Genomic DNA, 25854 nt, shown 5'->3' with positions numbered 1-25854 from the left:
ATAAGGGATTATTCAGTATAAATATGGAAGGCAGAATTTGCCTCTGAATGCATGCAAATGTTGATATAGGCTTCTATCAGTTATTCTCTGCAAACAATTAACGTGAGACCCCCTCCCTTGAAAAAGCATCTCTATTCAACTATCTCTCTCACGCACATACTTACATCCTTGTCAACCTAACACAGGATTAAAGTTTAGAATGTGTTTAAACGCTTCTCCTGAATCTGATTTCTCCTTAATTTACAATAGTTCACCAACAGCAAAATGGCAGATGAAATTCAGCATTGCTAAATGTAAAGTAACGCACACGGGAAAGCAATCTCAACTATATATACAAAATGATGAGGTCTAAATTAGCTTAGACCTGTCAAGAAAGATTTTGAAGTCATTGTAGCTAGTTCTCTGAACATGTGCTCAATGTGCAGTGGCAATCAAAAAACCTAACAGAATGGTAGGAACCATTACGAATAGCTAGGACGACAAGTAAGTCTCACATCACCATATGAATCCATAGTATGCCCAGACCTTGAATACTGATTGCAGCTCTGCATACCGAACCCTCATTCCCACACTGAATTACTGTTCTGATTGCTCCCTCTCAAAAAAGATATACAAACTTGGGAAAGGTACAGAAAAGGGCAACAAAAATGCTTAGGAGTATGAAACAGCTTCCATATTCAGAGTGAGTAAAAAGCTTGGGGCTGTTGCTACACTTCAAAGGTGGAGGCTTATTGAGTAATCGAATAATCAATGCAAATTGCATCAACTATCCAATTAGCCAGTTAATCTAAATTTAACATCCCTACTATGTGAAGAAAGTGAGTAAAGGAAGCATTATGTACCCCATCAGGTAACACAAGAACTAGGGGTTACGAGATAAAAGTATCAGGCAGAAGGTTTAAAACAAACCTAAGGAAGCACTTCATACACCACACAGTCAACTTGTGGAATGTGTTGAGAAGGCCAATGGTATAACATGCTTTCAAAAAAAAAAAATTAGGTAAGTTCATGGGGCCATCAATGGCTACTAACAAAGATGGTCTGGGATATAGCCCCATGCTCTGGGTGTTCCTAAGCCTCTGACTGCCAGATGCTGGGACTAGACAACAGGGGACATATCAGAATATAACTGTCCTGTTCTGTTCATTCCTTCTGAAGGATCTGGCTTTGGCCCCAGTTGGAAGGGTACTGAGCTAGATAGAACAGTCTTGTGTTCTTATGTTCTCCATATGCAATGTTTCTTGTGTGTGTGTTTCAGTTGGCAGGATGGATTTCATCCCCAAATATGTTTGACCAAACAACTATCATTAACATACTTAAAGGAGACAGCAATATTTCCAAGAGTTATAAAATAATTCAAAGTACAAGGATTCAACCTATTTTTTAAAATAAGTTAAGTGTTTGTGAAGTTTACTAAATTGCCAGCTTTCATGATTAGGGATGTTAAAATGCCCTAATCGAAAAGTCGATAGATTTTCTGTCGACTATTCGATTAGTCAACAAGGAAAGGCAGTTGTGGTGCTCAGTCTGGCTCATGCCAATTCACAGCACAATCGTTCCAGCTGCTGCTCTGCATTAAACAGCCCAGGAAAGCCACGTGCAAAGGTGCTAGCTCAGCCCTCTCTGCGGGTCTCTTTTCATTCTGGTCTGATGAATAAGAGAGACCTGCAGAGCAGGGATCGAGCATGTGCCTTCGCGTGCAGCTTCCCTGGGCTGTTTAATGCAGAGCAGCAGCTGGGCATGCGTTTGAAGTCTGCTGAATGAAGAGAGACCCGCAGAGCAGGGACTGACTGAGCGCATTCACACGCCGGCTTCCCTGGGCTTTACAATGCAGAGCAGCAGCTGAGGTGGGAAGCGACTAGACAATAGCTTATCGATAAGATTCTGCTTAACAATTAGTCGACTAGACGCTAACATTCCTACTCACAATACATCTTCCCGCAGTACTGGTAAGGCAGCAGTTGCCTCCTCACAGTTCTTTGCCAATATGCTTCAACCCTGAACTGGAGGATCTGCCTAGGGATGAGATGGTCTGATAACTCAATTCTTCCTCTTCCAGTGGGGCAGGACGTAGCATTTCAACAAGGACTGTGCTAACTTGGTTATTTTGCTGGTACAGCAGTTCCATGCTACTTGCCCTTCTTGGAAGACAAAGAACCCAAAATGGGAATTAATTCAACCTCAAGGCTGTAGGAAGTGCTGCACGAGGACCGGGAAAATGGTTAGCCATGCGAATGGTAAACTTAATGGGTGACGCTTACTGGGTAACAGTTAAGCATTACCTGGGAGCAGCCCCTATCTGTGGCCAGCTGTAGGTGGAGGACTGCTCTGCTCATGCGGGGAGGGGGTTGAAGCAGCAGCAGAGGGGGGCAATTCAAAGTGCCCAGCCAGCAGAGACTCATGGACTGGGAGCCGGCAGCCCTGCCACCCCCTTCACCACTGCCACTTGTGGCCCTGTATGAGGATGCGGATTCCCAATCTGCATGGGCTGGGAGCCAGCAGCCCAGCGTGGTGTTGGAAGCAGCCAAGCTGGACTCCATATCTGGCTGTGGTTGGCGTACACTGGGGGGGCGGGAGGGGCATGACAAATGTAACTGGTTAACTAATCAATCAGGGTTTTACCTCCCTAATAGAGGTACAGTATAGATAATTATGAGAATGGGGGATGCTTCTTTATATTTGATTGCTCCAGGCTCTTCTCCACCCAAAGCAGTTCCACAAGTCCCAGGCAGCCTCAAAGACATTCCGCTCTTCTGTACCCAGTCTGCTTCCAATCTAATATACATAGCTTTCTAGCATACATGCACTGCCCAGAAAACCAAAGCTGTTTTCTCCTAAACCTACCTGTATCTCTTGATGTAGCATCTTCCTCTTATTCTACCAACGGTGTCAAAATTTGTAGGGTCAGGGTCACTTGCTAGTGTGCAAGATTTAGAAACCCCATTAATATTCAGTGAAGGAAAACGCAAGCAGCAAACAAATAGAGTATCTCAAATCCTGGCCAGTTTCATTACATTGAACAGACTCAATTCCTGCTTCTGCCAAAATCAGAATTAATGGGAGACACTTTCCAGATGTCTCTCTCAGTAACAGCCGTGCAGTAATTGAAGGATTCCTGCAATTATATTCCATGGGTTCGCAAAAGCATATCTGAAGCTAGTAAGTGAAGCAGAGGGTGTGCTCTTCAATTATCATGGATGGTCCCTTATGCACAAACTTCTTTACTTTTTTTTCCCCTAAGTCTCAGTCCCCATTTAGTGCACCTAAACAAAAAAAAAAAAAAAAAAAAAGCAAATCCTGAGGGTAATAGGAGGTATCTCTCTGCAAGGTGAAGAATGTTAAAAGCTTTAGATTTCTGCTAGTAAATCCACTGGAGCTTTGCATCTAAATTATGCTGCCTCTTCATAAAGAATGTGCATGTTTCAAAACAGAACCATAATGTACTTTCGTCTTTTACTGCAGTTTAACAGATGTGAATAAGATAGTAGCAAATAGCAATCCTTATTTTTCCTGTCAGAACCCATTGTTTACACCATCTTTTATTTTTTGTTTGTGTTTTTATGGAGACAATTTTTTCACTCCTTTATTTCTCCCCAGGGTTTTAAATGTTTTGGCAAAGATTTTTCATATGTTAAAATTTTACTGCATTGTCATAAATATGTCCTTCTGCTCCAATGAAGTATCATTAGTTTACTTTCTTCCACACTCAAAAGCAAAGTCAAATACACATTAACCAATAATGTCAGCTAGCAACATTTTAGCAAAATATGTCAGGGAAAATTTTCAGTCATGGGTGCCAAAAGGGCACCACTTGCACGTGCTTTAAAAATAAAATGTAAACACTTTTGTGCTTGTTAATTAGTTTACAATTTTCCAGTCGTCAATCTGTTGTGTTATTTTAATATGGCATGTCAGGTTGCATCAATCACACTGTGCAACCTTAGATAGATCTAATACATGGATAATCTTACCCTACTACATAGAGAGACCCGGATAGAAATCAGATATTGGATCTGTATTTATGCACATTAATCAAATAATTTTTCTAACCTCAATTTGAATACATCTAGTCCCAGGCTATTATTTCACAGCACTATAAAGAAAATACTCGAACATCTTAAGAAAATGGAAACTATCGCAACTGCATTTTTTGAAAAAATGCCCCAAAGAAAACCAGATCTTTAAGCACAAATAAGAGTCTTTACTAAAATTAATGCCAGAAGGGTGCACTTTTTTTTTTTAAGTTCAGAGATTGTACATGTGTCTACTGCATTCTCTATATTTAATAAATTACTTTCTTGGAGACAGGTTTCATAAACAGAAAACGCAAACATGATCTTTCTTCTGTTCTCACATTTGGAATGGAATCTGTACCTCCTAAACCCACTTAAAAAAAGCAGTTGCCAGTGGGAGGACAGCAGCCCAAAGCTCCAATCTTGCAAATATATTTATCTTTACACACCAAGTACTCCCCCTTAAGTCAATGAGGCTATGCATAATACACCAAATTAAATAAATGCGTAAGTTTTTGCAAGATACAGCCTAAGAATACTTATTTCTCTTTGCATTACCTGAGCCTGATTCTACTCTAATATACATAAGAGTATTTCAACTCAATTCCTCTGAAATCACATTACAGAATCAGGCTATGTTTGTTATAATACTCTTTTACAAAAATATATATATACACACTCTGGTAGAACCATCATCTTCCAGAACACCACAGTATTAAAAAGTTTTGTCTTAATATAACAACAGTACATATTCCTGAAAGGAGTCCTAGATGCTTATTTATATCATTCTGTAAAGTTCCTGAAGTTTGCATCTCATTACAAAACATTTTATGCATATCCACTGTATTTTGAACTACCACCTAAAGACATCTAATAACAGTTAAAGTGACTGGAAGGACAAGGACTGCATAAACAAAACTGTCCAATCAAAACTACCAAAAAACCATTTCAGAGAGAAGAGCAATGATTTTCAAGAAAGCTTCAGCTAATTGTGAGATATCCACCCACACCACATTATAGCCATGCAAAATTCTGTTCACCCACTCAGGATGAGCAATGTTCTTTGGAGGGAGGAGGGGGTAAAAAAAAAACAACAAATTTTAAAGGAACTATATTCTTTATCAGAGTGGGATAACAGTTTTTGTATCTAGGCTGAAATATATTCATGGGAATTTTGCAAGGGTCTATATTGAATGCAATTACAATCGCTAAGGAAAAATAATACAAAAGCATACACCAAGAGAACTAAATACCTGAAGCTAAAAAATAATGTAGGGTATGAAAACCGTATTTCTATGTGCTGTAACTTGCTTTCCATAGGTGTCACTGTGCACCAGAAAATCATATGAAGAGAACTTGCTCATGTTCCCATGAAATCAAATGCAAAACTGCCATCATAATCAGTGGAGAGGGATAAGGTCCAGAATTATAGCAGCAGGATTTTAAAATACCAGACAGACATTATTTCCCAATGACTTAGAACAGTCATTATTTGTGGTTGAATGAGTATCACCCATTACATATATCTGGCCTAATTCTCCTCTCACAATAATTTTACAGTACAGTAGAGTCCGGATTATCCAACCTTCGGTAATCCGACATTCCGCTTTATCCGACATAACCGTGGGACCATTGTCAGCAGAGCACAATGCGAGTATGCGGCCCTCAAGGCCAGCCTCCCTGCACTGCTATGCCGCATGCAGCCTCCCCGGCTAAAGAGGCTCCAGCAGCCTCCCACGGGTCGGAGCCTCCTGCCAGCGCCACTTGGTCCCCATCCCTGCCTGGCCCCTTCCCACCCTGCAGCTGCTGGGTACGGGCCAGGAGAATGGCCCCGCTCGCTGCCCCGTCGCTCTCCTGGCGCTGCTGATGCTGCTCCTGCCAGCGCCGCTTTGTCCCCAACCTGTCTGGCCCCTTCCCTCCCTGCAGCTCCCAGGTGCAGGCCAGGAGAATGGCCCCGTGCCTGGGAGCTGCAGGGAGGGAAGGGGCCAGGCAGGGATGGGGACCAAGCGGCGCCGGCAGCTATCCCTATTATCTGACATTTTTGGTAATCCGATCGCCTGTCAGTCCCGTTTAGATCGGATAATCGGGACTCTACTGTACTGTAACTTCACTGAAATCAATCAAGTTACTTCCAGTTTAGACTGGTGTAAATTAGTGCAGTGTAAGACCTATTATTAATTCAAACGGCCTGCAGTTTTCTTAATCACATTGTGGCTGCCAGCCCCACTGCCTGCCCCATGGTGGGGTAATACATCATCTTCATCAATGGAACAGTAGGGAAGAAAGCTCAGCAAGGAGAATCCTCAGAGAATTTCTCTTTTCATGGGGAAGTGCCCATTGGATTTTGAAGTTTCTGGCTACGTCTAGACTGCAGGCTTCTTTCAGAAGAAGCTTTTCCAAAAGAGATCTTCTGAAAAAAAGTCTTCAAACAGAGAGCATCCACACTGCCAAAGCACATTGAAAAAGGGATCTGCTTTTTCGAAGGATAGCGTTCACATTACCAATGGAAAAAAACTCTGTTCTTTCGATTTTTTTTTGAAAGAATGCAAATCGTAATGCAGACATATGTGAAATTTTTCGTAAAAACAGTCATTTTTCTGAAAAAACTCTGCAGTGTAGACATACCTCCAGTGGGGTAGCCGTGTTAGTCTGTAATTTTAAAAACAATGAGTAGTCCTGTGGCACTTAGAGACTAACAAAAGATGTAGATACTATCATGAGCTTTCATGCGCACAACCTACTTTTTCAGCTAAAGAAGTGGGTTTTGACCATGACATACACACACACACTCTCTCTCTCCCCCCCGTATATAAATATGTTGGTCTTTAAGGTGCCACAGGACTACTCATTGGCTTTTTGAGTTTGTGTATAAATAGACTTCCTATTATTTGATACGGGTGGAAACCAAGACACTGACCTGACCAATCTTCCATTTTAATCATCATGCACATCATTTTCCAAACATTAAGCAGCAGTGACTTACTATTTAAAAGATAAATACACCCACCCCACCGCCCTTCGCCCTCCCTGGGAGTGACCAGCTCTATAATTTGCTATCTTTAGAACTGCATCTTTGGCCCCCCAAACTGAGAATCACTTCTGCTTCAACTTCATTTATCTGCCCATTTATTATATTGTCTCCATCACTTTAGTTTAAGAGGCACAGAGAGAGCAGACTGAGTTTCTTGGCCAAAACATATATCAAAAGCTGGTATAAAAGCTAACTTGTATTGTTTTAGTTGGAGGATTTGCTTGTGTTCTCCCCGGCTCTCTATTCCCCCCAATATTTACATTTTTATTGCCTAAAAGCAGAACAAAGTTAAAGGAACCAAGCAAAATTTATTATTGAATAAAGCTAAACCCTGTGATGGATAGGAGGAGTGCTGGCCAACACCCGGTAACTAAAAGGTTAAACTCACTTAGTCAGCAGGGGTATTGGAAGAGATCCAGAACCACCAATGGGACACAGTGCTGAAATCTGAATTGTGTAAGATACACCTTGCCTGTTTTCTGGGGGGGAAGGGAGGAGCGGGGCAGTTAAGACAGGAATTGCAAAACAGAATGACTTAAACCCAGGCAGGACTATCATGCCTCCAAGGAATTCAGGACATGGAAGTGGACTGAACCAGGAACGGATAATGAGTAAATAAAACGTGTATTTAGTTGCAATCAGGGCATTTTTCTTTGTTTTGGTTGTTTGGTTAAACTTCTCTATGTGAATCTATGTCATCCTTCCCCCATTCACTATCTAAGAATGTATCCCGAGATGTTCTCTCTGTTTTAATTTGTTTTACTCAGTTGCTTGGTAACACCTAGCAACCAAGTAAGTTTTATGAAGCATATCTTTTTGTTTTGTAAATAAACTCACCTTTTTTAAAGGTGATTTGATTTGATTCTTGTGTCCTGGAAAGAAACAGGAGGTCTGTATGTGTGTCTGCCTAGTCTGAGAGGTCAGCTACAGAGATAGTTTTTCTTTTGTTTCTTTTTCAAGCTCTCTTGTGACAGAGAAGCTTGGGGTATCCAAGTGCTTTCTTCCTGGGTTCAAGAAGGACGGGGTTTTCTTTTATTCCACTTGATGGTGGCAGCTACCTCCCAAAGTCTGTGACTCTGGGAAATTTTTGTAAGCAGAGCCTATAGAGGCAAGATATTTAAGGTCTCTTGCGGGCCTCCATCTTCTGTAGTTGGAGTGCCAGAATGGGGAACAGTCCTGACAAACCCATAAAATATATCGTAAGCTTAGCAACAGCACTAATTCCAGAGTAGCTGTGTCGGAAGCACTGAGCTCATATGGGTTTATACTGACAACAGAATCTATATCAATCATTCAGATTCTAAAACAGAGCATAAGATTAACAAATTTTACAAAGCATTTCATTTGTTTCCTAAAGCTTTACAGATTTTCTAACTTGATGGAAGTGACTAAAATTAATGAGGATTAAGCATCTTTGTTTTTGTTTTTAAACATGTCATTGGTGCCCAAAGGCTTTTTACAATTTTACTCTGGAGAGTTTTTCCCTTCTGATGACAGGCTGTTTTGCTCCAACTCTCTCCTGTTTCCTTCCTCAGAATCTCCGTGGGATGGAAACTGTATCATAGATGTTCCCAACACAACGAACATAACAATAAGAACGGCCATATTGGGTCAGACCAAAGGTCCATCTAGCCCAGTAGCCTGTCTGCCGACAGCGGCCAGCACCAAGTGCCCCAGAGAGGGTGGACCGAAGACAATGATCAAGCAATTTGTCTCCTGCTATCCCTCTCTAGCCTCTGACAAACAGAGGCCAGGGATACCATTTCTATCCCCTGGCTAATAGTCTTTTATGGACCTAACCTCCATGAAATTATCCAGCTTCTCTTTAAACTCTGATATAGTCCTAGCCTTCACAGCCTCCTCCAGCAAGGAGTTCCACAGGTTGACTACATGCTGTGTGAAGAAGAACTTTCTTTTATTAGTTTTAAACCTGCTACCCATTAACTTAATTTGGTGTCCTCTAGTTCTACTATTATGGGAATAAATAACTTTTCTTTATTTGCCCTTTCCACACCACTCATGATTTTATATACCTCTATCATATCCCCCCTCAGTCTCCTCTTTTCCAAACTGAAAAGTCCCAGGTGCTTTAACCTCTCTTCATATGGGACCCGTTCCAAACCCCTAATCATTTTAGTTGCCCTTTTCTGAACCCTTTCCAAGGCCAAAATATCTTTTTTTGAGGTGAGGAGACCACATCTGTACACAGTATTCAAGATGTGGGCATACCATAGTTTTATACAGGGGCAGTAAGATATTTTGGGTCTTATTTTCTATCTCTTTCTTAATAATTCCTAGCATCCTATTTGCCTTTTTGACCACCGCTGCACACTGTGTGGAAGTTTTTAGAGAACTATCCACTTATTCCTACCCTTTGTTTCCTCTCTTTTAACCAGTTCTCAATCCATGAAAGGACCTTCCCTCTTATCCCATCGCAATGTAATTTACACAAGAGCCTTTGGTGAGACCTTGTCAAAGGCTTTCTGAAAATCTAAGTATACTATATCTACTGGATCCCCCTTGTCTGCATGTTTGTTAGCCCCTTCAAAGAACTCTAAGGCTGTGTCTACACTGGCACCCTTTTCCGTAAAAGGGATGCTAATGAGACACTTCGGAATTGCAAATGCCGCGGGGGATTTAAATATCCCCCGTGGCATTTGCTTGAACATGGCTGCCGCTTTTTTCCAGCTCAGGGTTTTGCCGGAGAAAAGCGCCAGTCTAGACGGGATCTTGCGGAAAATAAGCCCTTTTTCCGGAAGATCCCTTATTTCTACTTTCAGCTCTTTCTGACTACTTTCAAGGGGGTATTTAAATCCCCCGCGGCATTTGCAATTCCGAAGTGTCTCATTAGCATCCCTTTTACGGAAAAGGGTGCCAGTGTAGACACAGCCTAACAGATTAGTAAGACATGATTTCCCTTTACAGAAACCATGTTGACTTTTGTCCAACAAATTATGTTCTTCTACGTGCCTCAAAATTTTATTCTTTACTATTGTTTTGACTAATTTGCCCGGTACTGAAGTTAGACTTACCAGTCTGTAATTGTCAGGATCGCCTTTAGAGCCCTTTTAAAATATTGGTGTCACATTGGTTACCTTCCAGTCATTAGGTACGGAAGCCGATTTAAAGAATAGGTTACAAACCACAGATAATAGTTCAGCAATTTCCCATTTGAGTTCTTTTAGAACCCTTGAATGAATGCCATCCGGTCCCGGAGATTTGTTAACATTAAGTTTTTCTATTTGTTCCAAAAACTCCAATCCGAGACAGTTCCTCAGATTCATCACCCACAAAGTATGGTGGAGATTTGGGAATCTCCCTAACGTCCTCAGCCGTGAAGACTGAAGCAAAGAAATCATTTAGTTTCTCCGCAATGGCTTTATCGTCTTTGATTGCTCCTTTTATATCTCGATCGTCTAGGGGACCCACTGGTTTTTTAGCAGGCTTCCTGCTTCTAATGTACTTAAACATTTTTCTATTTCTTCTTGAGTTTTTGGCTAGCTGTTCCTCAAAATATTTTTTTGCTTTTCTTATTATATTTTTACACTTGATTTGACAGTTCCTTTATGTTCCTTTCTATTTTTCTCACTAGGATTGGACTTCCACTTCTTAAAAGATGCCTTTTTGTCCCTCACTGCTTCTTTTACATGGTGGTTAAGCCACGGTGACTCTTTTTTAGGTCTCTTGCTATGTTTTTTAATTTGGGGCATACATTTAAGTTGGGCCTCTATTATGGTGTCTTTAAAAAGTTTCCATGAAGCTTACAGGGATTTGTCTCTAGTCATTGTGCCTTTTAATTTCTGTTTAACTAACCTCCTCATTATTGTGTAATTCCCTTTTTTGAAATTAAATGCCAGAGTGCTAGACTGCTGGGGTGTTCTTCCCACCACAGGAATGTTAAATGTTGTTATATTATGGTCACTATTCCCAAGCAGTCCTATAACGGTTATCTCCTGAACCTGATCCTGCGCTCCACTCAGGTCTAAATCGAGAATTACCTCTCCCCTTGTGGGTTCCTGTACCAGCTGCTCCAAGAAGCAGTCATTTAAGCCATTGAGAAATTTTATCTCCGCTTCTCTTCCTGAGGTGACATGTATCCAGTCAATATGGGAATAATTAAACCCCCCCATTATTATAGAGTTCTTTATTTTGGTAGCCTCTCTAATCTCCCTCAGCATTTCAATGTCAGTATTGCTGTCCTGGTCAGGTGGTCGATAATATAGCCCTACTGCTAATTTCTTATTATTGGAGCATGGAATTACAGGCAGTCCTCAACTTACGCGGATCCGACACAAGTCGGATCCGCACTTACGAACGGGGCTTTTCTCTCCCCAGAGCTCACGGGTGGCGGGTCGCCACCCGTGTCCTCCAGGGTGAAAAAAACTTCTCCCGGTCTCCCTGGTCTGCTGGGGGGGTCCAGCTGGACCCCCCCCCCCAGCAGACCAGGGACACTCGAGCAAAGCCGCCGCCTGGGCGGCTTTGCTCCTGACCCTCTGGTCTGCTGGGGGGGTCCAGCAAAACTGCTGGACCCCCCCCAGCAGACCTGGGACACCCGAGCAAAGCCGCCACCTGGGCGGCTTTGCTTGTTTGCCCGGGAGTAAAGACGCCCAGGCAGCGGGACTCCCGCTGCCTGGGCGGCTTTGCTCCTGTCCCTCGGGTCTGCTGGGGGGGGGGTCCAGCAAAGCCGCTGGACCCCCCCCAGCAGACCGGGAACACCCGAGCAAAGCCGTCGGGGCCTCTCTCCAGCACTACACAAAAGACTATCTAGATGCCTTGAGAGATCTGCAACCTTTGCACCAGGCAGGCAAGTGACCATACGGTTCTCCCAGTCATCACAAACCCAACTATCTATGTTTCTTACGATTGAATCACCCACTACTAACACCTGTCTTTTCCTAACAACTGGCGTTCCCTCCCCCTTAGAGGTATCCTCAGTGCGAGAGGATACCACAACATCCTCTAGAAGGAGGGTCCCAACTACTGGATGGTTTCCCTCTGTTCCCATTGAATGCTCTGTTCCCTTGAGACTTTCATCCTCTTTAAGAGCACTGGGGCTCTCAGACCGGAGGTGGGACAGTACTACAGTGTCCCGGAAAGTCTCATCCATGTAGCTCTCTACCTCCCTTAGCTCCTCCAGTTCAGCCACCCTGGCCTCCAAAGCCTGAACTCGGCCTCTGAGGGTCAGGAGCTCCTTGCAACGGGTGCATACGTATGCCACCCACCCACAGGGCAGGTAATCATACATGTTACACTCAACGCAATAAACAGGATAGCCCCCACTCTGCTGCTGGGCTTCTGTCTCCATTTTTTTTTTAATAAGTTTAAGTATAAATTGGGCTTCTTATTAAATGTCTGGAATATAGATTATTATAAAAGTAATGTTTAAAGAAGGTCAGAAGTCACTAGTGCCCTCTAACCTCCCCCTCTAAACTCCCTCTCCAAACTCACTGTTAGCTGCTCCAGGTCGCAAGCTCCCTGGTGACTCATAGCTTATAAAGCCCTGGTAGCCCCTCCCCCTGACTGAGGCTCAGCCAATTAACAGAGGCTTCTAGATTTCAAACCTTTTAGAAGCTCCTTCAAACAAACAAAAACAAATGGGAACCTCTTCTCTTGATTGTGGGCCTCTGGACATCAACATAATATAAATATCAGTAACAATGAGCAAAGCTAGTGTTCTAGTCTATAGCCTATATTTGGCTTGGCTTGACCAGAAGGAAAGGCTGCTGATAGGACTCGAGGTCCTGTTTATGTAAAAGTGAAGGGGAAGGGCATAAGGGATAGGTACAGTGTGGCATGCCACTCCAAGGAACATGAGGGCCCTGCTGGAATGCAAGACCTGGATCAGCTGAGCCATTAAAACTTAACTTAATCCATCACTAGTCCTAACGTGAGCTTTATTTTGAAAATAACCATGTTCAGATTCTCTCAGAGCTCAATGAAATATTAAACCAGCCCTAGAGACACTGGTGGCATAATTCCAAAATCAGATTTCTCACACATTCTAAAAAAAAAAGAAGGCTTCACCACTGACATGAAGCATGCTGAATTACTGCTCTCACTATGGTTAGGCCATTCACTATAAAATTAGGCCCTAAACCACTGTCCTTGCGTCTAGGCAGATGGTGACTGAACTATATCTTTACATTGGTACATTACACGTGTAGCACTGGTACCTTCACTGCCCCTTCAAGGGAGTGGGACATCCATGAAGAATAAGAGACATGCATAGGGGAAAAGGAGGCAGAATCTGAATGTTGAGGGAAACTCTCTCTGTGCACCATCCAACCAGCGAAATGTATAGAGCAGGGGTTGGCAACCTATGGCTCACTAGGGAGCCAGATATGGCTCTTCTGGAGCCCCAACTCAGCACCTTCTTTCTCTCTGCCCCCACCCCAAGCAGGGAGCCCACACTGGTGCTACAGCCTTACGGCCCTCCTGCAAGACTGTTGCGTCAGCTTCCTGCTGAAGGAGAAAGCCACGAGTCTCCCCACCAGATCCAGTGTGCCGGGAACAAGGGGAGCAAAAAATGTCTTAGTGTGCTGCTCTTTTTCTTGTTTCCGCATGTGGGAAACAAGCGGCCAAAATGGCACCATGCGCACCGCCCTTTTTTGTCCTCCGGGAAGCACTTCACTGGAGGCTTCCCCTGAGAATCCTTCCTGGAAGTATCTGGCAAATGGGAGCAGGAGGCGTGTTACACTGTGCCTGCCATGTGGCACAAAAACAAGTGCCCCCAAACCCTCATGCTCAGGCCCTCCCATTCCCTTACTCACCTCCCCCACCCCCAGCCAAATACCTCCTGACCTCTGCTCCCTGACCAGAAACCTCCTTACTCCTGGCCAGACACCCCCTGCCCTCTGCCCCCTGGTCAGAATCTCCACTGGCCAGAATCCTCCCCCCCTCCCTCCCTGCCCTGTGCCCAGGCACCTGCTGGCTAGGCAACCAGCTTCCTGCCCCCTTGCCAGGCAGCCTACCCCCAAGCCCTCTTCTGCCCAGGCAGCCTGCCCCCTAGCCAGACCTCACGTACTCACCCCCTCCTACACCCTACCTCCTCCTGCCCAGATCCTGCACTCCCATCCCTATCCCATTTACTGGCAGCTCTGTCTTGAACACTTAACCCCTCATTTTTGTCCACAAAATCCACTAATTGTGGAGCTCCAGAAGAGTAAATCTGGCCTGAGGCCTTGAACCTCAGTCCTTCCTACCCTCCCCCTACTATGGGTTTGGAGCACAAGGGGAGTGAGGTGTTTCAGTTGGGGGGGGGGGGGGTCACATCAGGGAGGGTTGGGGGATTTTGAGGGGTTTTTTAGGTTCTCACTTGTGTGGTCCCCAACTGATTTTTCTGTGTGTCAGTGGCCCCCGACCTAAAAAAGGTTCTCCACCCCTGCCATAAATCAAGACATCCTCCCACCCCTTCTGCTCCCAGAGTAAAGTAAATATTTTACTGTAGTTAAAAATGAAACCTGGCCACCAAACCCCCAATTGGGGCCCAGCCCCAATCTGGTTGCAGCATCATAACACTCCTGCACACCCCAACCCTGAATCCATCATCCACTTGAACCCCCTGTGTTGACCCCCTCATACTCGCACCTTTCCAGTCTCCTGCCATAACACTCCTGCACCTCCACATATCCCAGCCTTGTGCCCTGAGTCCATCATACACCCAATCTCCTGCCCTAAGCCCCTCATATACCCCAACCCAGACTCCTGCTCCCCCACATCCCTAGCCCCCTGACATAAGATTGACAGAAGACAGCCTGAATGCTTGCATGAAGTTGGATTTGACCAGTTATGATGTAAACTTCAAAGAACTGTGCGAAAAGATGCAGCAGCAGAAGTCCCAATCAATAAAGTCTGTGAGTACAATGTTTCATTTATGCTAGTATTAATCATTATGTTAATTACCAATAATATTACATTGTATATTTTCAGTCATGCAAATGGGCATGGTTATATGGCTCTTTGCTGACTACTTTTTCTGAATTTTGATGTAGTTTGGCTCTTTCATTTGAAAAGGATGCCAACCCCTGGTATAGAGAGCATGCTACCCAGTCTGTCTTGGTAGATGTGAATATGAATTCAACTTACATAAATATGTAAGTCTCTGCCATCTGCCTTGTTCTGCTCATCAGGTTCAGAGAAGACTTCCTAGCTGTTCCTTTATCATACATAATAACATAACTCCATAACTATAGTGAAAATTAGCATTAGGAGCCAGACTTTCAGAATTAGTTCAATTTCATACATAAGTTTGGATGCTCCTACCATTCATGAACACAGATTACTATGTACAAGTTACCAAGTATGTGTAGTATCTTGGGCCTCACTTCGAAAGCCTGACTGCATTTGACAAGAAATACAAATGTTTGGCAATATATACAAAGAAGAATTGCTATTTTTCAAAATCCTGCTTGTAAGCGTGGCAATCACAAATTACTCACCACTCTCAGATCAATGTTTCAATTCATACTTTATATTACAAGTTGCCTTTTCCCCAGTGACATCTCTCAGTGGACAAACATATAGGGTGACATGCCGTTCTGAAATCACCTACTTTTGGGGAATCCACTCTTCCAGGACATAAGCACCCAAACATGTTAGATTACTGTTTCTAAAGAATGAGAACATCTCATTATTGAAACCAGTGCAGCTACCCCTTAGAGTGTATTTTGGGGAACCATGCTGATGTGCAGCTCTTTTGAGGTCATGTATCATTGTCACTTCAGTTTAAATGATATTCTAAGTTCAGCAGAGCTACAGACATCAGACAGAACATTCTAAGACTGATGTATAAATTGATATGCCCTCATAGGTTTACAAAGCACACACAAAAAAAAACCCCACACGAAAAGAAAAACCAACCCACACACACACCCAAAAAGCCCCACAGCTGAGAACAAAGTTTACTACAGGGGGGAAAAATTTCAAATAAATATCTATAGTTCATTAGTACAGCTGCTTAAAACAGATAAAATGACAATTTCACACAATGCACATTTAATCCATGGAACTCATTGTCATGAGATGCTGTGAAGGCCAAAAGTATAACTGGGTTTAAAGAAGAATTAGGTAAATTCACGGAGGTCAGGGGTCCATCAATGGCTATTAGCCAAGACGGGCAGTGACACAACCCAACACTCCTGGTCCCTAAACCTCTGACTGTCAGATGGCGGGACTGGATGATCAGGGACAGAGAACTCAAAATTGCCCTGTTCTGTTCATTCTCTGAAGTACAGGATACTGGCTAGATGGATCATTGGTCTAACCCAGTATGACCATCCTTATTTAAGTTAAGCAGAAGTGAAACTTTATTGTGCTATAGTCAGAACTTTAAAAGATGTAAGTCAGTGTTCTGTTGCTTCAAATTAACTACATGTATTTTAAGCAGAGTACATATCACAACAGTTTTTGACCTATCACATGGAATTTATTTTTGGGAAAGATTAACCAGTTTACAATAATCTTTTGGCCTGGAGTTTGCTTTAATGGTTCACATAAAAGCGTCATGACAAGCATTTCCTTTTGCGCTGTTACTAGCAAACTACATTCTACATCTCTCTCAGACAAAATTCCTTCTGAAGCCAGAACTGATTTGGCCTATTACTGATGTTTGTCACATGTTGAGAGCTATCAGTGTTCTTGGCGCCACTCCTACAAGGATTTAATATGAAGCAATTTAGCATATGACCCAATTCTATAGCATCAGAGTGCCATCCAGGCCCATAAGGGCTTCACCTAGACATAACTCCCTCTTTTCTGATGGGGCTACAAGCAAGGACTTGCAAGTGCAAGTGGACAAACAGATCAGTGCAGATGCATAATACAGTGAGCAAACAGGAAATTGCAAGATCAAATCTCAAAATGTACAAAGGAGTACCGCAAATAAATTAATTTTTGTAAATTGTATATTATTACAAAAAATTAAAATGCTATTTATATTACCACCAAACCACCTTTTCCAGCAGAGGAGATATGATTTTCCTATTTAGATCAGCTCATTTATTTAATGTGACAGTACTGTACCACCTCGATAGAGCAAAAACTAAAATGCTCAGTGTTGACACCAAGTACAAATTCTTATGCCTATGGATTCCAAAGAGGATACATTAAGAGTTAACAACAAAGGGCTCACCAACTACTTTTCAGCTTTGAAGCACTGATAGTTATTTGGATGTAGTAACATGCTGCATCTCAAGTGAAGGTCAACAGTCAGGATTAACTGATGGTAGAAGCAGGAGGGTGAAAATGGAATGTGAGATGATAATCAAGGAACTGTGGGGGACAAGACCTTCAAAATGTCAGCATTTTTAAACAATCAAAACTCAAGCAGAGATTGTCTTTGTGTTCTGTGTTTGTACAGAACCTAGCACAATGGGGGTCCTGGTTCATGATGGGGGCTCCTACGAGCTACCACAATACAGAATAGTAAATAAGAAGACGACAAAGAGGCAGATTCTAGGAAGTTTGTATACAGAAGTTGCTGATTGTAGGAATGTAGTCTAGCTTTACCGGCTACAAGAATTTCACAATAATTGTAGATAGTTCTCTGAAAACATCCACTCAATGTGCAGTGGCAGTCAAAAAAAGCAAACAGAATGTTAGGAACCATTAAAAAAGGGATAGAAAATAAAACAGACTATCTTACTGCCTCTATAATAAATCCATATTATTAAACCCACATCCTGAATACTGCATACATATGTGGTTGCCTCATCTCAAAAAAGATATATTGGCATTGGAAAAGGTTAAAAAAAAGGGCAAAAAAATTATATGGGGTTTTGGAATGGGTCCCATATGAAGAGAGATTTAAAAAACTGGGACTTTTCAGCTTAGAAAAGAGGAGATTAAGGGGAGATATGATAAAGGTCTATAAAATCATGACTATCATTCAAAAAGTTAATAAGGAAAAGTTACTTACTTGTTCCCATAACATAAGTACTAGGGGGTCACCAAATGAAATTAATAGGTAGCAGGTTTAAAACAAAGAAAAGGAAGTTTTTCTTCACACAGCTCATAGTCAACCTGTGAAACTCCTTGCCAGAGGATGTTATGAAGACCAGGACTTTAACAGGATTCAAAAAAGAACTAGATAAAATCATGGAGGTTAGATCCATCAATGGCTACTTGCCAGGATGGGTAGGAATAGTGTCCCTAGCTTCGGTTTGTCAAAGGCTGGAAATGGATGACGGGAGAGGGATCACTTGATGATTCTCTGTTCTGTTTACTCCCTCTGGGGCAACTGGCATCGGGAACTGTCAGAATACAGGATACAGGGCTAGATGGACCTTTGGTCTGACCCAGTATGACCGTTCTTATGTTCACAATAAAACAGGTCTGAATTAGAGAGAGGGAATTTTGATTTGTGTCAATCTAGACGCCCATTAATAAACAGCACAAAGCTGACAAATATATCTGGTTTAGTACCATTTACAGCAGTAAATGTAGTGAGAGGAGGTGCTTCTCTCTTCAAAATGGTATTCTATGCAGATCATTACATATGGACCCTAGGAGTTTCTAAGATGAACGAATGATTCAGAGTTTAAGCTCCAAGTAAAACACTGCTAGCTCCTCAAAGACAAAACAGAAGTCTCTTTTGTCTGCTCTCAGCAAATATCTGTGTCAGTGTGCCAAAGATAGATTTATCATGTACTTGGTAAAGTAGGAAAAATGGAACAAAAGTAATTTGAAATACTGGTTCAGCCCAATACATGTACTAACATAAACCCACACATTAATTCTATTATGAAGGTCAAAGATGATTAAACACAAAAGACAGCTGTTACCATTTCTAATGGGTTGTGCAATGACCCTAAGATAGTCAATCAAGCAACACTCCACATGGTGCTTGTGGAATGTGCTCTTCTAGGTTGGGAGGAACACAATATTATGCTTTCTAATAAATCTAAATGTAACTTTGTGAGTTTAAGAGTGCTATTTCATCGGGACTGGATGCCACAAAAGGAGAGGGCCAAACATAACAGTCAATAACACCTTTCCCAAAAGAATTAGAAATGAACTTGGATCTCAAGATGTAGCAATCAGTTAGGCTAAGGGCATGCTATAGATATTCAAGCATACATTTTTCCTTCTTCTGTGGATATCCAGGATATTTTGTAACAGCAGCCAACCCGATCTAAGAATTATAGCATCAGCAGAGGGCTGATGAATGGAGGGAGGTTTCACTCCATGTTTCCTGTTGCAAACACTGGATTGTTTCCCTTTTGGATTTGGTCTTCTCATTATGGGGGGATGGTATTGAGATTTATTTATTTTTTTTAGGAAAACTATATTTTATTGACTATACACGGATCCATGCCAGAAGGATCTTTTTAATAGTGAATTGTACTTAAAAAACTAGAGATAGGTTTCACAACAGTGCTTTCAACAGAGGGGAATGATTTGAAAATGTGATTTGAAGACTAGTGTTATGAGATTCCCATTCCCACTGGAAGAAATGGTTGGGGGCAGTGGAATAGGAATAAAGTCAAAGTAGGCTCCAACTGCCGAAGGCCAGGTACAGTAACATGGCCAGTAGTTATCATTTACATCTGCCATTTAAGTATTTGGAAAGAAGAAGAAGAAAATTATTCAGAAAATACTGAAGAACTTACTGGTTTCCAAGCTTCAACAGATCTGAGCTAATGTCTTTAAAGAGACATTAAATCAAGGCATTAATTTCCCATAAAAAGGAGCAGTTTAATTTTTGTGGTTTTGACATAAAAATTGGTAGTCAATTTAAAAGCACCCAACTTGGTAAGATTAGTGAATTTTTGTTTGACTAATACTTGTTCTGAAGTGACACAGAGGCCCCAGATAGGATCCAGGCCCCATCACACTTTGCAGATATTGGAAATGTTTCATCTACTGCTTCTCTCCTTTCTGTTATATTTTACTAGGAGCCCAAGTGACAGGCAGCATGGTAGTGTGGCTCGAAAGAGGGGCAGTGTGGTGCTCTGCCACCATCTTCGGAGCCTCAGCAAGGAACTGTTACGCAATCACAATCTGCCCTGATGCCCCTCTACTTTGGGGACCAGGAGTAATTTGCACCACCCTGTTCCTATGTGGATTACTTACCATGCTCTGTTGGCTTTGCCGGCCAGCAGGTTGGAGGGACAGTAAAGGAGTCAATCATCATTCCTAGTCCTTCTCCATGGAAAATGCAGTCATGAGGCCTGCTTCCCCCACCACAACTGGAACCAAGATGCAGCTAAAATCCTGAAAGGACTAAGGGCTTACTTCCCTGCAGGGCTGAGGTACCACCAGCCATGATCTGGCCCTAAATGCAATCTGATGTAATGTCTATCTGACAGTCAAGTGCAACCACTAAAGATGCCTATTCCTAGTGTAACAAATGACATGTTTATTAATTACGCTCTTCAGAAGTGTGTGTGACCTAAAGGAAAAATTCAATAAAATGTAAACACCAGACTATAAAAATCAAGGTCAGCTGCTTATTCATCAACATCAAAAGAAGTCAATCCTTTTCATGGAGCCTATAGGGTTATTACTCTTAAACTGTGATGGTGCAAGAAGTGTACAGCAATGAATAATACATGTACTCAAAATAGGTGAAATAGTGTTTCAGTTTTAAAATAAAATGCTATAAACTTGCCATCTTAATCCTAGTAAAAACGGTGTGTCAAACACTCTGCTCATAGTATATAATGTTACCGTAGAAACTGAGTCATGTCCCTTAAGGCTTAGTGTCAGAGTTTGCACAAAGTTACATTGTTTAATTTATTGCTGTTGCTATGATCAACTTTGGCAAGTGAAGAAGAGGAGAATCTTATCCCTTTTCCGGATGGTGATGTCTGCATAGAGAAATTCACATGCACAGGGACAGAGGTTATTCCAACAGCTATTTTAGTTACAGATTATCTCTTAAAAAACCCTCTGAATAATTTTGATCTTAGTAACTCAAACTATATTAAAAAAAATCAACACATTGCTACTCAGTAACTATTAATATCACAATTCCTTATTCTTTTTCTACAGTTAAAGTTGTTTAGATTGAGAATAGGAAAATAATTCTGATTGATAGATAGGGTCTTTAAACTGTCAGGAAACAAAACTGGTATTTTAGACGGTGAAAAAGTTTATGATTAGCATATGGGAATCCACTGTCAATCTGTTTCAGCCAAAGCAGAACACTCTCTATGGCTTAAGAGGGATGCTAATATCTGTTTTATACATTAACAACAAAAAACAGCTAGTGTTTCTCCAAAATATTCCTAAAAGATATAAATTTCTTCAAAGGGGAGTTTTTCTCTGCACCCTCATCACTTCCTTAGCCAATAGATAAGTAAATTTAACATGGAAAATCATCTCTATTTGACTATTAAAATAAAATAAAACATTAATCGCCAATCGCCGCCAACACCAGATAAAACTCTAGAATGATCCAGTTTGCAGACAAAAGGTTTCCCTTCTATGCTTTAGACTCTATTCATCAATCTTCATCCACAGTCTAACAGCTATAAGGGCCACATCCCTTTCTCACTTTGACTCTGAAGGTCTGTACTGATAAGAGGCATTTTTGTGCCCCATAAACAGTACATTCCAGAAAATATTTCTCCTGAGAGCTTAGGAAACTCAGACTTAAGTGAGGACCGCCATTCTCACTGCTTCTTTTCAACTTCCAAACTGGGACTCAGAGCGGGTATATGCCTTATAAAGGAAACCCCTGAGACTAGCACTACTCTGTTCCAGGTTTCTGCTCAGAAGCAATGTATGCTGGGAAAATAAGGTATATAAATAGCAACTCTCAGAACGTAAGAACTGCCATACTCGGTAAGGCCTATGATCCATCTAGCCCAGTATCCTGTCTCCAACAGTGACCAGTACCAAAACGTCAGGAGGAAAATCTAAAACAGGGTAATTTTTGAAAGATCCATCTAAATCTCTCACTCCTTGCTTCTGGCAGTCAGAGGTTTGGGTAGCCTCAAGCACCAGAACTGCGGACCATCTGTACTAGTAGCCATTGATGGGCCTATTCTATATGAACTTATACAATTCTTTTTTTGAACCTAGTTATCCTTTTGGTCATAACATCCTATGGTAAGGGTTCCATAGGTTAAATGTGCATTATATGAAAAAGTGCTTCCTTTTGTTTGTATTAAATCTATTGCATATTAATTTAATCCTCTGATTTATGGATAGTGGAAAAGAGTAAATTACATTTCTGTAGTTGCTTTTTCCACACCATTCATGACTTTATAGATCTTTTATTACCTGCCCCTATCATCTCTTTTCCAAGATTAACAGCCCTAAGATTTTTACTCTTTCATATGGATTCTGTTCCATACGCTTGATTTTTCTTCCTGTACTCTTTTCCACTTTGACTATATCTTTTCTGAGCTGGGGCAATCATAATTGCCCCCAGTATTCCAGGCAATAGTGTATGATGGATGCAGATAACGACATTATATTTTTCCATCCTTTTTCCTATCCCTTTCCTAAAAGGTCTTAATATTCTGTTTGGCTTTTTGACTTCAGCTTGGGATTTCCCCTCCCCCTCCCCCCAATGTGCTTTGCTTTGCACTTGTCAACGCTGAACTTTGTCTGCCATTTTGTTTCCCAATTGCCCACTTTTTTGAGATCCCTTTGTAACTTTTCACAATCAGTTTTAGATTTAACTATCTTGAAAATTTCGTACCATTTGCAAATGTTGCCACTTTTACAGATCATTAAGGAATACATTGAACAGCACAAGTCCTTGGAAGACTGATTGTTTCCTCACACACTTTTGTTTTCTACCATTAAAACCAGTTACTGATCCATGAATAGACCCGATTCCCTCTTTACTCCATAACCACTTAGTTTCCTTAAAAGCATTTGGTGAGGGACCTTATCAGGATTTTTTGAAAATCCAAGAACACTATATCACTGGATCATCTTCATCATCTTTAGCACTAAAGAAAAGCTTTGTGGTAAGGATCTGGACATGCCAGTCCCTGAGGCTAGGGAGGGCCTAGACTTTGCTCTTGGTTAGAGAAAATGACCCCCCCCCCCGCCCCACACTGACAGCACCTTTCTGTAGGCTGAAGGAGTCACTCCGGGGGGCTGAGGGGGGGAGGGAGGGGGAGATCTCTCAAAATGGAAAATGGAACGTTGGAAATGTTTGTCATTTAACAAGAGTCTCAGATCCTGATTGTGACAAGGGAAAAATGGAGATGAACAGAGGTTACATGGTCCCTGGTTCCATTACTGTTGCCTTTATTCTAGAATCTGAGCACGAGAGAAGGAATCTTTAGACAAGGGCAGGAGGAAAATTTCTGCATGATGGCTACCTTCATTTGAATTCAAGGGATGTGAAGAGATCTTGAATAACCCAGAGCTAAACTTTATTGCAGACAAATTAATTTCCTGCATATAGGAAAAGGTCAGATTCCCCTAACGACTAAGAACACGCTTTAGCCTCTCAGTAACAGTGAGGGTGAGGAAAGGCATCTTAATGATATAATGTCCCAAGCACATACTGAAGTCACTAGTCAACTCTCACATAAACCAATATGAAAAAGGGCATGACATTTTAAAATAAACTGACAGGGAGCCAGATGGGCAACCTTCCTTCCAGTCCTTCAGAAAAAATTCTTAAAGCTTATTATTGTCTGCTATGTCAAAGCTTTCTACTGGCGTGATCAACTCAGCCATGTGAATTTTGTCTGTTTCATCTGTCTTATGCTTTAAGCTTTTGGCCTTGTATATAGGTTAATAAATCCTTCAACTGTAATTTTCTGCCTGCATCATATCTGTTTGGAGGAACACTACCTATAAGAGAGCCAGTCCCTTTTGGACAGAGTTGTTCAGACTTTATTAGCTGGGAAGACAATAGAACAGTTGACTCTGAGAACAGCTCTGTTCTTTCTACTTTTCAAAGCACAGCACAATCCTTGTATTAAATCTGCTGCCTCTTCTAAGACAAGCCAGAGAGACTGCACTGAAAAAGGTGAGTTTTGGGGGGAATCTATTAAGTCTCCAGACAAAGACAGGAATGAGCAGTCAATAAATGGACTAGGGATGTAAGCGACTAGTTGATTACCCGATAAGTGACTCGACTAGTTGCTTCCCCCCCCCCCTTTGCTTCCTCTATCAGAGATAGGAAGCAAGATGGGGTGGGGGAGGAGAGGAGGGAGCAGGAGCTGGTTCTGGGAGGAGCGGGCTTAAAAGCCGGATCCTCCAAGCACCGGCTCCAGGGAGACCAGGAGCAAGACAGGTCCTCCCCTCTGTCCTCCTGCTTTTGAAATATATGAAAAGTCAAGCAGCTCTTAATATATTTAAAAGGCAGAGCTGTCGCAGGGTTAGCTCCCGAGCTGGGAACTAACCCCGCTTCAGCGCTGTAGTTTGCCCCCTTATCAACTAATCAAGTAGTCAATGGAAAGTCCATCAACTACTCGATCAGCAGATAATCCGCAATTTAACATCCCTAGAATGGACATAGTGCTGACATGCCTGACAATGATCTCTGACAAGCCAGCTAATTTCAACATGGCAACTGATATGACACTACCCAAAGGGAACTTCTAAAATGGAAAATGATGCTACTGAGGCTGCAAAACAGGAATTCTGGAGCTGGGCTGTTTTCCAGGCTCTTTGTAAAGGTCTAGAAAAAATAGGAAAAGGAACAGGCGTTGTACCCTAGCAACAGTGTTCACAGGACGTGAACCAAAAAGTATAAGCTGGAAGCCTACCAACCAAACAGATGTATGAAATTGTGAGAGATAAAAGAGCTAGGTATTATTACTGTATGAAACAAGAGAGAGAAACAGGCCCACTTAGAACTAAAAGAATGCAGGGATGGGGGACAAAATAAAACTGCAGTTTACTTCGCTGTTTAAAATCAGCTACAGGAATTACAAGTGTGCTCTTGATGCAGTGACATTTACAACGTACTTCTTACCTCCTACCTTACTTTCTCCTGTTACTATTACACACCTTACTTGACACGCACCACCTTCTCGCTTACTAGCATTCACATTGGACCTTTCTAAGGAAATCGACTGGGCATGGTGTGGCTCCAAGTTGATTTATTAATCCTTTTTATTTCTACAAACATGGCTTCTCCTTCTAGATGAACTAGACTGAGGCCAATAACTTCCTCTAAATTTCTCTAATTCAGAGGTTCTCAAACTTTTTGGGCTCTGGAGCCCTTTACAGGCGTAAAAATTCATGCGGAGCCCCAGTGGTCCACTGATTGCATGTGTTGTACCTATCGATGTTTCCAGTTTGTCAACCTCGCGGAGCCCCTGGAGATGTCTCGCGGAGCCCTGGGCTCCACAGACCATAGTTTGAGAAATACTGATCTAATTGAAAAAATAACCAGCTTCCAGCTCAGAGACAGTTTCTTCATTTACGGGAAGTAACTCTATTCCTTGTTTAGGGGTTTCCTTTGACAAGACCACTGCTGTACTACTGGTGTGAGTTAAGGATGTTAAGAGGTGGGTAACTGGCTAATCATGTAGTCGATACAAATTGTATCAACTACACAATTACTCAGTTAGGGTTGGCGCTCTGTCCTGGCTTGCGCTGGGTCCAGGAGCTACTCCTGCTGTGGCTCTGCAGTTTAAACAGAGGTGGGCAAAAGCCTCCCAGTGGGCCAGATCCGGCCCTCCCAGGACTTTGATCCAGCCCACATGGCTGTTCCTGGCTCTGCCCACTAGAGCGTTGCCTCGGAGCCAGAGCCCCGTGAACCCTTTCAAAACTGCTTCTATTTAAAGAGCTTGCGTGTCTCCAGCTTCCAGGCAATGCCAGCAGTGGGAGCAGTGAGCCCTTTTTTAACGGTTTCTATTTAAAGGACTTGCATGAGCCCATTAA

At 42.2% G+C, this 25854-nt stretch overlaps 1 protein-coding gene across 1 annotated transcript in view; it reads right to left on the bottom strand.

The window, feature by feature from the left end:
• The window catches only part of SEC24D (SEC24 homolog D, COPII component), a 97221-nt gene that overhangs the window by 42846 nt on the left and 28521 nt on the right, over positions 1 to 25854 (bottom strand). The gene's annotated exons all lie outside the window — the stretch shown is intronic.

This window comes from Pelodiscus sinensis, chromosome 4 (assembly GCF_052426305.1).
Source record: "Pelodiscus sinensis isolate ZL-2025 chromosome 4, ASM5242630v1, whole genome shotgun sequence".
Classification (NCBI taxonomy): Eukaryota; Metazoa; Chordata; order Testudines; family Trionychidae; genus Pelodiscus; species Pelodiscus sinensis.
The sequence above is the reverse complement of the archived record's forward strand: the minus strand, read 5'-3'. Positions and strand labels throughout refer to the sequence as shown.